Below are 17,633 nucleotides of genomic sequence, written 5' to 3' on the forward strand. Positions count from 1 at the left end.
ATTATTAAGCACAATTATTACACAGGATATATGATAAATGAGGCACATCACAAGAGACCCCACCTTGAATATGGATGACAAATTCATCTGGTTACTCTGGCCAGACTGACCGCTGGGCATCACTGTCTCTGATATCTCTAGCTGAACTCTGTGAGTAAAACAGAAAACATTAGTGTTCAACCCTGTGCATGACTAAAAAGTGAAGGAAGACATGTGTAAGGTGACTGATAAAGGAAAACGTGTAAGGAAACATGACAGTGGGGAGGCAGCGCTCGTTAGTGACTGTTCATGTGAATGGTGGTACTGGGAACTGCACATGGGCAGGCCCAGTGCTATGGGGGTGCTTAGGGGCGCAATGCACCCCCAGACGGACCTCAGTGCACCCCGAGTTGTGTCCTTACTGTGTGTCTACACAGTACGTATGACCTTTTGTGCCCTCCCCCATGGACTGCAATTGCACCCCTGTATTTTCTCCTGGGCCAGCACATGGGTGCACTCCAAGCAAACTGGTTTTGGTTGGTTCTCTCTCTGCGTTTTCATCAGCAGAAAAGTAAAAAAACGTAAAATGGAGAAAAAATAATGACCCTCTAAAGAGCGTGAATATCTGTGATCATACTTCTTTTTATATAAATTTTAAATTTTAAAAAATTTGATGACCAAAGTATTGAATATTGAGCTCATCAATCATTTGTCATAGACAAACAGCTGGTAGCTAAGATTGCATATAGCTTTTGTTTTCTCCCAACTACATGAAATTCCTATACTATACCTTTAAAACAAATAATTAGAGATACATAGTCTCGCTGTAGTGATATACAAGTTATATTATGAATGCATGAATCTATAAGACTGTGGTTGTTAAAAAGGCTGGCTGTTCCTTTAAGACTGTGGGGGCTGAGGAGCCAATCACTGGCCAGCAGAAGGTGTGCCTCCTGAGTCTTGCGTAAGAATTTAAGAAAACAAGTGTGCGAACAGCACGGGGAGCCTGCAGTTGCTTAATCCTGTGAGATCTTCAGAACTAGATGTTTAAAGCAAGAAGTACAAAGTTTCTCAATAAATCACCATTCACACCCAGTTGCATGCATTGTCAGTTAGAAAGCTTTGAAACAACATAACCTACAACGAGCAGTTTACCTTCTGTAAGGGGTGCTTATACTTTTTGTGGGAAAGCTCTCCTGACAGATAAGAATATCCTTGGCATACTTAACGTGCAGATTAATGAAGGGTGAAAAAGACCCACAACAATGAAGAGGAAGCCATAAAGTCATCTTAAGATGATGACCTCACCTCTGATCAGTGTTTGTGTCTCCCCCAAATTTGAGTGGAGGATCCATTGACCGCTCACTCTTCATAGACACACAGCTGGGTGCAGGTGAGTCTGCTCTCTCTATCTCAGTCCTGTGAAAAGCAGATATACCTTTAATCTCACCTTAAAACTGAGAAAATTTGACAAACAAGGGGAAAGTATAGAGTTGAGAGTTTGAGATATGTGTTAACCATACACACACATGCAAGCCTACACTTTCTCAACAGTTTGCTACTAGCTATGTCTGTATGGCACTTTTATTTTTGTTAGGGACCAAGTACATCTGATTCATTTGCAGTGGCTGCGAAAGAAATAATTCTATATCGCTAGCTTTCATAAAATCCCTGTTACAGCTGTTAGAAAGTTAAGAAGCCATAAAGCAAAAACACAACTAGCAAGATTACAAGCAAAAAAAAAAGAAATTGAAAATATCAACTGTAAGTAGGTTCTTTTTTTTCCCCTTGGCTTTCAGTACATAACAAACATTTTGTTAGTTTATACAATTTTATTCTCATCCTAAAAAAATGTTAAAACAAGTTATCTGCAGGAAAGTATAAGCACTCCTGACAGATGAGAGCATCATTGGCATACTTTACATTCAGATTAATAAAGGTAGAAAAAGACCCACAACAATGAAGAGGAAGCCATAAAGTCATCTTAACATGATGACCTCACCTCTGATCAGTGTTTGTGTCTCCCCCAAATTTGAGTGGAGGATCCATTGACCGCTCACTCTTCATAGACACACAGCTGGGCACAGGTGAGTCTGCTCTCTCTATCTCAGTCCTGTGAAAAGCAGATACACCTTTAATCTCACTTTAAAACTGAGAAAATTTGACAAACAAGGGGAAAGTATAGAGTTGAGAGTTTGAGACATGTGTTAACCATACACACAAATACACACACATGCAAGCCTACACTTTCTCAACAGTTTGCTACTAGCTATGTCCGTATGGCACTTTTATTTTTGTTAGGGACCAAGTACATCTGATTCATTTGCAGTGGCTGCGAAAGAAATAATTCTATATCGCTAGCTTTCATAAAATCCCTGTTACAGCTGTTAGAAAGTTAAGAAGCCATAAAGCAAAAACACAACTAGCAAGATTACAAGCAAAAAAAAAAGAAATTGAAAATATCAACTGTAAGTAGGTTCTTTTTTTCCCCTTGGTTTTCAGTACATAACTAACATTTTGTTAGTTTATACAATTTTATTCTCATCCTAAAAAAATATTAAAACAAGTTATCTGCAGGAAAGTATAAGCACTCCTGACAGATGAGAGCATCATTGGCATACTTTACATTCAGATTAATGAAGGTAGAAAAAGACCCACAACAATGAAGAGGAAGCCATAAGATGATGACCTCACCTCTGATCAGTATATGTTTCTCCCCCAAATTTGAGTGGAGGATCCATTGACCGCTCACTCTTCATAGACACACAGCTGGGTACAGGTGAATCTGCTCTCTCCATTTGAATCCTGTAAACAGCAAATATACAGTTAATCCCATATTAAAACTGAGAAAATCCAACAAACAAGGGAAAAGCAAAATTAAAAGAGATCTCCTCTGAGCAGGGTGTTGTGGGAAGGGGAGTCACCTACAGATTGGTTCTGGGACCTATGATGTTCCTGATTTATAAGCTTTCTCGTATTTTTTTTACTACAGGAGAGCATCCTGACCAACTGCATCACTGTGTGGTATGCCAGCTGCACAGCTGCTGAGCGAAAGAGCCTGCATCGGGTGGTGAAGGTGGCCCAGCGCATTGTAGGGACGGAGCTCCCGAAACTGGACACCATCTACGCCAGCCGACTGAGGAAGAAAGTGAGCAGCATCATCAGGGACACCACACACCCCGGCCACTCCCTGTTTGAACTGCTGCGGTCCAGCAAACGGTTCAAGGCAATAAAATCCCACACCAAAAGACTGAGGAATAGCTTCTTTCCCAGAGCTGTGGCCTCCATCACACCCCTCCCTGCCCAACCGCAGAAGGGAATACAGGAAGTGTGAGTGCACACATACACACACACAGGACAGTGTCACGCACACACTCTCACATCAAAGACTGTCACACACACACATGCGCGCACACATCAGGACTGTGATACACACACACAGGACAATGTCACGCACACACTCACACATCAAAGACTGTGACACACACACATGCACGCACACACACCCACCCCCACCCCCAGAACTGCTACCACACAGACACAATTCTCTGCAACTCTGTGTTAATTCCTGCTGCTATTACTGCTATCTTACTGGCACTGCTTTTTATTTATTTATTTATTGTATTTATTTGTTTATCTGTCTTATTTTACTACATTGGGAGAAGCCATGCAAAATTTCATTGTACCTGAGTATAATGACAATAAAGACCATTCTGTTCTATTATATTCTTTTAATAAATGAACTTGAAAATGATATTAGCCATAAGAGAGATGCATTTGGTGATGAAATGAAACTCAAGAAAAGTAAATAGTTTGGATGCACCTAAAATGAGTCCAAACGATTCAAAGAATTTGGCGCCTGCCTGATTTAACACTGCCAAATGTAATATTCTATGTGAGGGACGTGTTTTGGATTAAGTATTTTTGCAAAGTTATTATTAAATCAAATACCCTGCAGAATAAAGCAGAGACCATTATAGTGTTTAAAACCACACTTCACATTCCTATTGAAGGTATTCACAAGACTACAGGCAAAAAACATCAATCCTCAATGGGCTAAATGACAAATTGTCATCCTGTATTCCTGTGTTATGCTATGCAATGTCATTTTTACACACACACACACACACACATGCACACACACACACACACACACACACAGCTCCTCTCACCTCTTGTTCTCAGGGTCCATAGGTCTGTCATGGGTCTGACACTCCCCAGACAGACTCATTTCAGAGGCCACGCCCCCCTCCTTACACTCCTCAGAGAGACTCATTTCAGAGGCCACGCCCCACTCCTCAGGAGTCTGGAATGGGATGGTCCAGGTAAGTCCAGGATGGGCTTCTGACTGAGATCAGCACAACTGTAAACACACACCACACACTGTGGATGTGGAACATCAGTCATCATATTTATAACAACATATGTGCATTAGGAATTCATGAGAAAGGTTGTTACGTTATCAACTTTTAATTCTTTAAATACTGTAAGATGGTTTGTCTAGACAACACATTCACCAACTTTATCTCAGCCAGTTTGTGAATCACAGTTCTCTTAGAAATGTATGGAGATCAGAATCAGCTATTTGATACATAGCCCAGAATTAAATCAGAACTACCAGCCTACATTTTTAAAGCTGAATTTATTGGTTTCTACAACTATAAAACAAGACGGTGAATTTTCTGCATTCCTAAAAACATTAAGGAACAGATTTGTTAGTACTCTTGTGATGTATTTTGTTCTGGAGTGACATGTTGTCAAGCCATGTTTGTTATGTCATTATGCTGGACCATATCAGGTGATATTCACTCATTTGTCACATGGCATATGTGGTGTCATGAGATTAATGTCACAAATATTATATCATGAACAGTAAAATAAGGCTTTTTCTCACCCATAGTTAGCATAATTTATGACTTAAGACATTATGTGACTTTGTATAATAACATTTTGTCATTAATCAATGTATGACATTACGTCTCATAAGCCGTCACAAATGGTGTTACCCTTTCTCCTTCATTTTTAACTTTCAATCCCACATCAGTGTGTAAGACTGCAAAATGTGTTTCTAAGCTACAAAATAGAAACAAAAAGAAATCCTTCATGGGTTTCTATTATAAGAATAAAATATTTTCGCCAGGAAGTGGAAGTGCTCTCAGCGTCAATTTTAATTTGTTTTCCTGCAGTCAGACCGGTGGTATTGTACATGACAATTGAAATTTCATGAAGATGTTTTTTTACAACAGATAAAATAAAATTAGCCATGAAATGCCAACAATATTGATACGCAGTACCATTCTCTCTCTTGCCTCATAAAACACTTGGGTGTCTCCATCTTGAATTCCTGTTTTCACTTCTTTATTAAATGAGCAAATTCACTTCCACTTCTGGTTTTCTGTTCAATGTAAAATGTGGTTCACTTGTGCAATTTGCACTTCTGTAACTCTCTTATTTGTACATCACTCTGAATAAGTGTCTGCTAAGCGACATGCAAGTGTAAACGTGAATCTGCAAGCTGCGGAAGAGCGGTTTAGAAACCAGCTTGTTTATAAAAAAAGAGAATGCGCCCTCATCATCTGTCAGCTGTTTCCTGGTTGTAGGCATGCGCAAACAGACTCGGCAGAGAACTTCCTGTTTGAGACAAGATCTCTGAGAGGTCACATGATGCAAGAATACAGGCTGCTACTTGCTGCAGTGTGTTATAGTGCAGTGTAATACTTAAAACACTGCTAAAAGAGCACAATTTGATTATATGTTCAGATTTTACAAAGCAAGGCTGTGGAATAGCGCAGGGATTTTATGCAGTTTTAGTTCCAACTTAGAATTCTCCTGTTTAAGGAAACATTTTATTCTTTTATTAATCAGGATAGACATAGGTTGTGGCGGTTCTGGCTGATGCACTACCCATAAAAAGAACACAAGCATAAACTTACAAATAAAAAGATCTCAAAACACCTCCTGCAGAAATCAGCACTAACAAAGTAGCACAAAAAGAGAACAGCTAACTGTCCTCTTCAGCAACCACGCAGCTGTATTTAACAACTGCTAATTAGACAGGTTTGGCTCGTTAGCCAATGCCTGGCTTCTCTGATGCACACATTCCTTACACACACCAAGTGACAATTACAGGGTAGGAAATGCAATTGAAATTCATTCATTACATGCTGATTAACGAAAACTAAGGATCCTCAGAATTAAACCCACAGTCCAGTCATTACAATCATTACCAGTCACTTAGTAATACTGTTTTTAATCTCTGAACTACCTATTTTAAAATTAAAGTCGTAAGTATTGGGAAAACACAATCTGTTTGATCTGCTCTTCATTAATTACCTCCCCCTGTGTTTCCCTGTAGATTTTGTCACTGTAGATTCCCAGATACTCCTTCCAATCCTGACTGAGCTGGAAATTCGGGGATCCGAGTTTTACCGGTTCTCCCGTTACCTGTCGTTCCTCTCTTACAGGTGTCCCCAGAAGGTTCCGTCTCTGCCCTCCAACAGGTGTGCCATAACGTTCCTTTCTTGGGAACACTGCTGATGTTCCGTTGCTATGTTTGCACTAGAAGCTCTCTGATTGGATCCAGCCCCAGTAAACTCTCTCGTTGCAGTGTACTTTGTACTGTGAAATGGTGCTATTGTTTCTCTGTCTCACGTAAGCAACCTACCTGCACGCTTGTACTGCAGACAGGTAATCAGGTGCACCTGTTTTTGGCAGGTTCAGTGTACATTTTATTTAATGTTTAAACATAAACTATAAAACAGCTTCAGTCTTCTGACCCGCTACACTCATGACTGTTATACACTCCCACAGTCACAGCAGTGTGTGTGTGTGTGTGTGTGTGTGTGTGTGTGTGTGTGTGTGTGTGTGTGTGTGTGGGGGGGGGGGGGGGGGGGGGGTGTGCAAGCCACAGAGCAATGTGAGGGGAAGTGAGAATGTGGTGTGTGGGTTAAGATAAGGCAAGAAGCTGTGTGCAGTGCAGTGTAATTCTAACAGTCTTACCTTCAGAGGGTCTCTCAGGGCTGGAGTGGGATCCAGGACAGCAGTCCAAAGGGCTGGCAGGGGAGTAGAGAGTAGTGTATTAGCCTCCCTGTTTCAAATGAATTTTCTTCTTAAAAAAAAAAAAAAAAACATACAAACCCATAATATCATAATACACGATAAATAAATAAAGAATACAATACAAATTCTTTATTAACACACACACATTTTATATATAGGCCTATATACATGTGTGTGTATGTATATTCTCTCTCTTCGGGTACTTTCTACAGACTTTGACTCGCTGACTGCCACCGTTTACTCCTCTGACACTTCGCCAGCAACGCAGCAACAACTGAGCAGTTTACTTTCAGTTTCGTGTCCTAACCACAGAGGCCCTGTTTACCACTCCGCGGTCTGCCCTGTTTTCGGGCGTCAGAGGAAAAGATCGAGGGAGCGCAACGGACTGTCTGTAATATAAATAATACAACCACGTAAAGCCAAATACCGTTTCGCGCTCATTCTAAATACAGAAAAGGACACTCTTTTGCGCTCACCTTCCATAAACGGAGTAAAAATTACATTCGCAAGCATTACATAATGCTGTTGTTGAAAGTTTACATTTACATTTACTTCATAAATTTGGTGGACGACTCATAAGTGAGGCAGAGTACCACACAAATCATGCAAGGAATCATACTATCAGAAGTACTGCACGACCAAGTTTCAGTAGTTTGCAAAACTATTCATATATTCATATTTCTACAAGGTAGAGAACTACACGAAAACCTTTAGAACAGATACGGGCTTAAATTCATATTATACAGACCGCACCTACTTCACTAACTTCTCTTCATGTTATACAGGCTATACTCACATATACTCGATTTTGAGCTTTATTCTCGATGGTCTTTCCTTCTATTCGTGCACTTCCGTCCGCCTGAAAACTGCGCAATTTGGTGTACTTTCGATTTCAAGTTCTAAAACGCAGCTACCGGAGTTGGTCGTTAGTGTGCGTCTGATTACATCTCTGGAGGGGAGGGGGAGGGCAGGGGACAGGGGACGGGGGACGGGGGGGGGTTGGATTCGTTGGATAACGAATTGGCTCCATGAAAAAAGACCGTATTTCTCCGTAGCATTTGAAATACTGACCTTCCTTTCGAAGTTGCAGTGTTCATGCGACTTCACTGGAAAAATGAAAATATAAGTATTATCATGTGAAAATATCATTTAAGCGTTTCATAAAAATAGCAAAACTGTATCTACATCTAGACAGCAATTAATGAAAATTTCTTTCATCGCGTGACGCTTCATTACATAATGAGCATGCCCATCAATCAGTAATTTACATTTTTGCTTTCTGTGACAAATCTAATTTAAGTAGTTGAGAAAGGTTCTTCGCAGCCTTAAATGAAAACCACACAGACATTTTAAAATTAGAGATATTTTAATTCACTTCTACAAAGCAGGTGAATAAAAACAAATGTGTCAGTGTCAATGTCAGTGATCATACAATTAAAACAGTCCATTCAGAGGGATCTCATTATGTCCTTCCCTGATACTCTTCTTTGCTGAGCCTTGTCTGCACAGGTGTCTGAAACTTTTGAGCGGTAGTGTATATACTGTGTATAGAGTTGTTACGGGTATGTCACGTGACGTCAGGTAACGGGTGCACGGAAGTAGGGGCTATGGCTCACGTAACGTCAGGGTCACGGGTGCACGCAGGTGTGCGCCTCAGGTAATTTAAACGTCTATGGCGACAAGCACAGTCGTCGGGGAATTTGAGTGAGTACCAGCGTGGTATATTGTTCGAATTTAGTTGTTTTCTCACTTAGTGTACAAGTGCAGCTTTATGTGTAAAGTTCGTGACACGGTGGTGCATTTTTTGTCGAGTTTATTTTCTAGTTTTGTTTTGTTGTTTTGGGTAGGACGGTGGAGCCGGTCCAACGGTCTATTGCAGACTGGCCGGTCCCCACCGTTTTATTTCATTCTTTTGCGCACCGATCTCCAGATGTCCACTTTTCTTTACTCCACATTACCTTCTTCCCTCTCTCAAACCACTCTTTCTAAAACTCCTGTGCACTGCTATCTCTCCAACTATCTTTTCTCTGATCCGTATAAATACTGTTCAGCCTGTTAAAACTCCGAAGCACTCGCCGCTGCGTCGTCTGCCCGGCTGGACCAAACACGGAAGAGTGAGTAGCCGGGCTGTTGTACTTTTATGTGCGGAGTATTTATCCTGCCAATTGCCCTGTAACTGCCTGTAGTCACCTTTGGCAGCAGTCTGGCCGTAACAGGACCCACTAACTAGCTTGAAGGCCAGCATCAGAAAGTTTTTGCACCGTAGTGCTTCGCAAGAGTGATTGGTGTAGATGGTTTGGGTGCCTGCTGCTCTGCAGATGCGGGGTAGCATGGAGCCAAGGAAGTTGATCCCCATGGGTTCTCTTGTATACCTAGGGTTAGAACAAAGAAAAAAAATCCCATATTTTACTGACGTTATAGCAATCACCGTCAGCAATTATTAGGCCTATGCAATATTAGTTTTATAGCCTACCATGTTTGATCGTGTGCGTAGTTCATCCGCTTTGGATGTAGATAAAAGGCCGGTGGATTGGGCGGCAGCAACGATAAGTACTTTTTTAAAGATGCAACAGGACACAGTGGATCCCCTGGCTGTTCATACATAAAGCCTCTCAAGATTTCCTTGTTCCTCTCGTTGGCATCTTTGTGGTTTTTGGTACACTCGTTGAATGACAGAGATGCGTAATTGAGACCATTCTCATCCTGCCGGATGACGAATGATTCGGGCTTAAGTTGGCGGTTGCCCTCATTCGCTCTGCGCCCCATATGCAGCTGCACATCAAACCACACCTTGTTGCCCAGACCCTCCGGTGTATTTGGGTCCAGTGCCTGTGAGTGTTTTATTTTTAAAAGCTCTGCCTCCGTTATCGCCTGGTGATGAGATGTCTTATCACGTCCTTCTCGCCGAAGCTTTTTTTATCACACCTACAAAAACATTATTAATGCTGGTAAACTTACGTGCATGTACCAAAGAGAACATGCACGTAAGAAACATGAATGAATATTAAACTATCATAACATACGTTATGACAATGAACCATTGGATAATTTCATTACACAGCTTTATTGGTGTGCATTTACAAGCTGCTAGGTGGCTTGATCTAACGTTAGCCATCTCTCCGTAGCTAGCTGACATTATCTTCATAATTAAAGATAAACTGATTATGGGACAGTTTATATCCACGATCCAGTTTGGATCGTTTTGTTTCGCAATATATATTCACTGTTTCAGCAACCTTTGAGAGCTGTAATTTTAGCAGATTTGCCAAAGATCTGGAGAAAATCAGAGAGACACACATCTTCATTGAAGGTAGCCATTGTTGACCGGAAGTGACTTTACCCCCTGTTGCTTTACAATATGGTAGCGTGAAAAAGGCCCATACACTTATCTTTTACCTGAAAAATCCCCCCAAAAAACCCCATGGCCATTAATTGTATATTAATTTTAAAGCATATTACTTCTGGATATTCCCATTATTTCCAAGCCTGCACCTGGATGATTTTTTTAAAATAATTAAATAATGTAGCAGGCTCTTCTTACCTCTGGATGTCTGGAGTTTCCCATTATTTCCAGGCCCTTGCTTGAATAGTTTTTTAAAAAGAGCTAAATAACTTCAAGGCCTGGTCTGGCCATGCTGCACTTCTCCAAGGTCTCCCATTCTGATACCAACCATCCTGGAATAATTCCCAGGTGCCTGCGGCCTTGAATCACCCCCGGCCTTGCTTAAACTCATAAAATCATCTTAAAACCACACACAGAAAATCCCGGTGTATTTATAATAGTGCTTAATGTTTTTTTCAGTAGTTGTGCTTGCATTAGTAGTGCTCAAAAATAAATTCGAGTTGTGCTCGTGTTTCAAAACATACTTCAATAGTGCTTATGTTAATAATAGTGCTCAAAACTATACATAGTGCCCATACAGTAGTGATCAAAAACATTTCTCCACCACAATATGGAACACAAAAGGAGAAAACTTTACCCTCAACTTTCTGGTTTGAACACTGCCCACCTGTTGCATCAGCTCCCTAGGGTTAGGACTGTGCATGTACAGAAACACTCGAAGCTGGAATTTCATTTTTCAAGTGACCCTGCCCCACAGCAGATTTCCAGAAATTTCTCATTCCCCTTTAACACTGGGCTACACATAGATTACAGTTTTTAAAGGGAATGTTGAAGAAATAGACATTAACATAAATACTTACTAAATTTAACAATAAAATTAATGGGAGTTAAATAAATAGCAGTGTTTGCCAACACAAGACAGATTTGTCATGCAGGAATACCTGTTACAACTTTATGAATACTTTACAGCACGTTGCCAAAGACTGAAGCCTTGCTCACATGGTGAGTACCTTATGCACTGGGCTACTTGGGAGCCCAGTACTGCACCAATATTAGTGATCACTGGTAAAGCCCACTGATACTATAATAAAGGTATATAACTAGGGAGTGCATTATGTGTAATCACTGGTAAAGCTCATTGAGACTGTTGTAGAGACTATGCTTGGGGTATTCATCCATTGCTGTAATGATTGGACTGTTGCGACAGTTGTCAATTTTTGCTGTGGATTACATCGTTACATGTTGATATTGTACAGTAGTTCTTGATATAATATACAGTGCCCTGTGATTTATAAAGAGCGTAATAACAAAAGGCTCTCACCATTAACAGTATACACCACAACAAAATGACTGGGCATTTATCACACAGTGTATATAATGTAATGTAATACAATATAATTTATACTTATACAAAAATTTACATGCTGTTTCCCCATATACTGCATCTGACTTTAACTCCTTAATCTCAGTTCAATTTAGCTCCTATAGTGTTTCATACAAAAATAAAAGAGTTCAGAATTTATTTAATATTTACAACAGTGGATCTACAATATCTACTATTGTCTTTGCAATGAACAAAGTGCTAGAATAGTCAGACTTGCTCCATTTTCACCCAACTGTTAGTAGTCATCACTAATGCAGTTAAACTCCTCGCCAGCATACTGAACAGCCACTGAACGCATACAGCAGGAGAGCCAGAGCAAGATGTGTGCAATCCCCCAATACACAACCCTGAGTAACTCATAGGCATCTATGCTAGTCCCAGGATTCCAGGATTCCAGCAGCACCCATACCCTGGCTGACTTACCCACCCCTATCCCTGGCAGAACGAAACTTGGAATTTGATCTGCTTATATGGGCTCCTGGCCATTGTCAGAAAATGACACATCTGGTTTCTGACCCAGGCTGTTTGGGTCAATCTGTGCTTGAAATGAGTGTCTGAGCCACTCAGATGGAGCCCACAGTCAGATTTTCTCAGATCTTAATTGAAATGTAACTCAAATAACCATGTAGCCCTTGCTTGAAACCCCTATGTTCATACACTACACCGCTGCTACTTACTGATCTGACTTTCCTTCATAGTATACAGACTGTACTCACCTGTACACAGGTACTTACTGGTCTGACCTCATATTATACAAACTACACTCACCTGTGGACAGGTTCTAACTTAACCCGTCTCACTCAGTTGGCTAACCCACTAACACAAAAAACAAGTATTGTCTGCATCCTTGTTTCTTTATGGCTGTTATTTAGTTCTATGAAAAACCAATGGTCTCTTTAAGAGTCTCCAGACAGGTTAGAGTGCACCTTTTGGATGTTAGTTTATTAGTTATGGAAAGATACACCGATGAGCCAAAACATTATGACCACTCACAGGTGAACCGAATAACACTGATCATCTCCAAACAAGGTCTGGGTAGGTTAGATGCTAAGCGAACAACCAGTTCTCGTAGTCAACATGTTGGATGCAGGGGAAATGGCAGGAGTAAAGACCTGAGCGACTTTGACAAGGGCCAAATTGTTATGGCCAGACGACTGGGTCAGAGCATCTCTGAAACGGCAAGGCCGTTGTGGGGTGCTCCCAGTCAGCAGTGGAATCAGTGGCAGCAGTCAGCAGCCTGCAGAGCAGACGTGCAAGACACTGACCACCTAGTAACGGAGTGCCAGTCACAAATGTGACGGGCATAAATGAATGTGGCAAACCTTTCAGGAGATTGATCGAGGATGTAGAATTGGAGGTGTGAAAACCATACACTGACGACAATGACGATTTCCTACAAAGGTCATGGCTTCAGAGTTGCTTCAGTATTTACCACAGTGGAATTGTGGTCTGTAAGTTTTGTAGTGCACCTGGCAGCAGTTTAGTCACATTAGTTCAGACAGCGTCAGAAAAAGGTGATTCAGGTAACTGAGTGGCACCAGTCTTCAATACACATTCCTAAACTCTCCTCATTTACCCCTCAACTAAAGTTTCAGGGCAGAGTAAGTGTTTCATCCACCATCCACCTTCTCCACAGCTACTGTACCATGCCAATGTTCTCATGTAAAATATTGAATGTCATAAATGATACAGAACCCGGACACATTGCAAACGTCATTATTTCCCTTCTGCTGCATGTGGTGTACGGTGGGGCAGGGCTCCTCAGCAGCACCAGGCCAGCTGCTCTCCACTGCCCTGGAAAGTGCCAAGATCCCCAGTCCACACACCTCCTAATAATACCCTGGAAGCACTGAGGAGCCACAGCTCCAGGGAAGTCAGCTGGGGAGATAAAAGGGGAAATTTGCATTCCATGCACAGGAACTAACTGTGTGGCCTTTTGTTGCAGAGTCTGTTTGGGGTATGCCTTCCTCCCGTATTCCTTCAGGTCTCCAGGAAAGCCGACTGCTTACCTAAGAGAACTGAATACCACACTTTTGCAGCCCATTAAACTGCTCACTGTTTTTTGCACTTGTATGACTGTTCTGGACATTATTGTCTTGTCGAGTTTTAGATGTGCACAATAAACGTCGCTGCTGGGTCTTTATGTCTTGAAACTCCAGTCTGTGTGCTTCTGTGCCTCCCCTGATGTATTTGTCAGGCCCCGTAAGGTGCCATGTATGTAAAATGAACTCCTCCCTGTAATTTCTTTAAGCTCATGTCCTGTTTCTTACAGAGATGAAGGCGTCAGGCTTGCTTCAGTATTTGCCACAGTGGATTTACAGTATGTGCTTATTAAAGTGGACTTGGCACCAGTTTGGTCACATTTGGTTACTTTTTGCTCATGTTCTGATCTGTAACCGGTTAATGATTATTTTCCCCTTGCCCATGCCAAGCAATATGAGAATAGGTTTGCCACTAAACCTCTGGTTTGACTTTGATTATCAGGAATCTTCTGGACTTCAGCTTAACCTCTCTTTTGTTAGGTATATATTATTACAGCCAAATCAAAGACAGGTGAAAGCATGAAAACAGGGACTGAACAGGACTGTTACAACCAAACACATATCAATCTGCTTCAGCATGTTTGAAAGGGGTTTGATATGAGGACTGTGTGGAAAGTCAGCTAATCAAATTACTGAAGTGAAATTCATACCAGTAATTAGATTACCCATTTTAGAATTAGAATTCAGTCTCTGTCTGCAATAACCAAGACCCCTCTGTACTTTATCTTAACCCAGCGCACTCACTTGACTAACTGACTAACCCCCACTTCCACAGTCTTTGATTCTGACTTCCTATAGCAGTAAAAACTAGACACACAGTGCTCTGCCTTCATGCTCTTATCTGCTGCTGCTTTATAAATATCTTCCCAGTGAGTGCCAATTTGCTGTTTCCAGCCCTGTTTCTTTATAACTGCCATTTAGCTCTAAAGAAATCCAATGGTCTCTTTATCAGTTTCCAGACTGGTTAGAATGTACATTTACGACTTTATAGCTTTCCATAAGTCATAAACTAATCAAATTTAACGCCTCCTTTATAATAGCATTCATTATTTCAGCCAAATCAGCAACAGGTCAAAGTATGAAAATACTTCACTTGGGATTAAACTAGTTGATATCAAAGCCGCTGAAACAGTTATTGTCTCTTTGTGACCTCATACTGTGTGTAAGATGCCTGCCCACAAGGAAGGAGACAAACGGCAGCTTTATGAATATCCTTTTCTTGTGGAATCTTATACAACCCCTGATGATGCATTACCACAGAGTGACCCCCACACCAAACACTCCAACAGTCACACCACAGAGTGAACCACACTCCCACAGTCACACCACATAGTCAAATGGAAAATGTTTTTACTTTGTCTTCAGATGCACCATCTAAAGATGAACCTCTCCCTCTAGTTTCATTAATTTCATACAGATTTGTGCAAAACACACACACACAAACGCAAAAGCTCATGAATACAACTGCTGTATGCATACTGGGAAAGGGGCAAACTCTTTGAGGTCATTGGACTGTAAAATATGAGGAAAACATCAGGCCGGCATACATGGTTTAGAACAAGACACCCCCCTCTTCCCTGACACCCACCAAATCAGGGAGGTAACATATACATGCAATAAAAAGAAATATATATTTGTGTGTGTGTGCATGTATGTATATAATAATCAACAAAATATTTGATCTTTGAGTTTCTTGTCTTTTTAAATGTTGCCTATGTTTGTTGTAATTTCCATTGCGGTGACTAGGGGTGTAATGATACACTCTGTTCACATTTAGGTTTAATACATGATCCTGGCTTCATAGTTTGATACTGTCACAATAATTTCAACAAAATTTTAAGGGAAACCAATTAAAACTGAAGAAAATTCCTTGTTTATTCTGGAGACATAAAACATGCAAAACAATGTTTTTAAAATTTTAAAATAAAGCTCTAAACAAAATTTATTGTTTTAAGTGTAAAATATGAAGCAAACTATCTCTTAAAAAGATTTCTAAATAAACAACAAAACTCTGCTTTAAAAAGCAGATTCAAGTGCTTAAATATAAGTGCAAGTCATCCCTCATGACTTAAAAAGACTGAAGAAATTTTCTTTTTTTATTCCATCCTCTGGTGTTCAATGTAATTAAAACTGAAGAAGTTTTGGATGTGATCTATGGAGATTAATAGCATTATTAGAAGAAACATTGCAGCTGATATCGCAAACTCTTTTCAGTGCCACAATGTGTATTGTCACATTTGTGGTATCATGAAACATCCTAGTGATGACTATTTCAATAGAAAAGATGCCTCCAGTAGCTAATATATGAGGTGATTTGAAGGTGTTTACTGGATGGGGTCCTAAAATTTGTTCACATACACACACAGTTATAGCAATCTGTGATTAAAAGAATCATGTATGTGTGATTTATACAACTTCATTTATGTGTACAGATATCTGGCAAGAAATGTGTACTCACACTTCTCAAAATGATTGTACATTCACATTTAATATTAAAAATTTATTTAAAATAAATTTCATAAATGAGACTCCTGAGCTTGTAGCTCAGTGGGCCAACATCTCCTCTTGTGATGCCATATAAATGGAAAGGGTCATGGCTGGAATCTCACAACAGACTATATACATGCTAATATATTTACAAATCAAATAATGCTCATGATAATGAAGCAATCCCATGACATTTCCAATTATAATTTCCTCTCTTTTTCAGTTTTTATTCTATTCATCTATCATTGTAACTGAAAAACTGGTATGTGAATGGTGATTCCATATGCAATGCATTCTTCACCTCAGCTCTTTTCACTGGCCACTGTCCATAAAACATTTTTCCTCTGTCATTCGGTAGTATCGATATAGCCCACAGGAAATTCCCTCAGCAGCATCCACTGAGCAGCGCACAGCATGTGATTGCACAACACACCACAAGAGACAACCCCTCTTCTGTCCCCTCCTCTTCCCTATAAATTGCCACATTTCTACAACATCACATTCATCTGCGGATACATCAGTCTACAGCACCACTCCCAGCTAGCATCAACCCTGAATAATATTTGAACATCTGTGTCTGAGGAAAAATACACGGTAGGCGATTCTCAATACTTTCCTTTCTCTTTAGCCTTCCGCCTTTTTGACTGTCAGATCCCAAAACTCCTATTCAAAAATGTTTTTTCTCCAGAATCAGAATGAGCAGGAACTACCTGTCCACAAATGCTGAACTCCGGAAAGGGGACTCTCTCATCTCTAACAATCACAATTTCAAGGCTGTGTTCCAGGTAAGTGGAGCCAGTGCTCAGACAATCCAAATCTTGAATCTTTTTTAATATCTGAAATGTGATTGTAAATCTAGAAGCCATCTGATGAAGTCGTAAGTGCTGCCTAAACTGAAAATGTTAGCCAAAATTAGCAAATGACTGTTGAAGTCCTGTGGAGTATTGTGATATACTGTGGCATTTCCATGAGCAATGTAAAGGAGCGGTAAACGTTTCTAAAGTTTCAGTAATTTTTATTGGATGATAAGGCAAATGTTAAATATAGTCCAAGCACAAATATATTTTTTAAAACATTTATTTATTGCAGTTTTGGAATGAAGCAAAAATGTTGTCAATAGGATACAGGATCATTCAATTTATCTCCCAGATCTTCATTCCATGCTGCTCTCTTTGAATCAGATGTCTCTTTAGAATTAATTAAAAATTTACTGTAGAGAATAGATGTCTGACCTCTACTATGTTGATGCTGGGTCATAAATTGTTCAAGTTCTGTTAAAAGGGGGCAATTTAATGAAAGATTCTGTTTAAGGCCTACAAAGCTACATACCTGTAAATAT

The 17,633-nt window shown here is 40.3% G+C and overlaps 1 protein-coding gene and 1 long non-coding RNA gene across 2 annotated transcripts in view; both read right to left on the minus strand.

The window, feature by feature from the left end:
* Window positions 1-17,633, minus strand: part of LOC118773253 (NACHT, LRR and PYD domains-containing protein 12-like) — a 45,397-nt gene that overhangs the window by 8,204 nt on the left and 19,560 nt on the right. The gene's annotated exons all lie outside the window — the stretch shown is intronic.
* Window positions 1,309-7,962, minus strand: LOC118773262. The gene is made up of 5 exons (XR_005004722.1): window positions 7,835-7,962; window positions 6,979-7,031; window positions 4,152-4,342; window positions 2,674-2,784; window positions 1,309-1,398 (listed from the first exon to the last, which is right to left on the minus strand). It is a non-coding gene; the product is annotated as an uncharacterized LOC118773262 (long non-coding RNA).

The sequence above is a fragment of the Megalops cyprinoides genome, chromosome 2 (assembly GCF_013368585.1).
Source record: "Megalops cyprinoides isolate fMegCyp1 chromosome 2, fMegCyp1.pri, whole genome shotgun sequence".
In the NCBI taxonomy this organism is placed as follows: Eukaryota; Metazoa; Chordata; class Actinopteri; order Elopiformes; family Megalopidae; genus Megalops; species Megalops cyprinoides.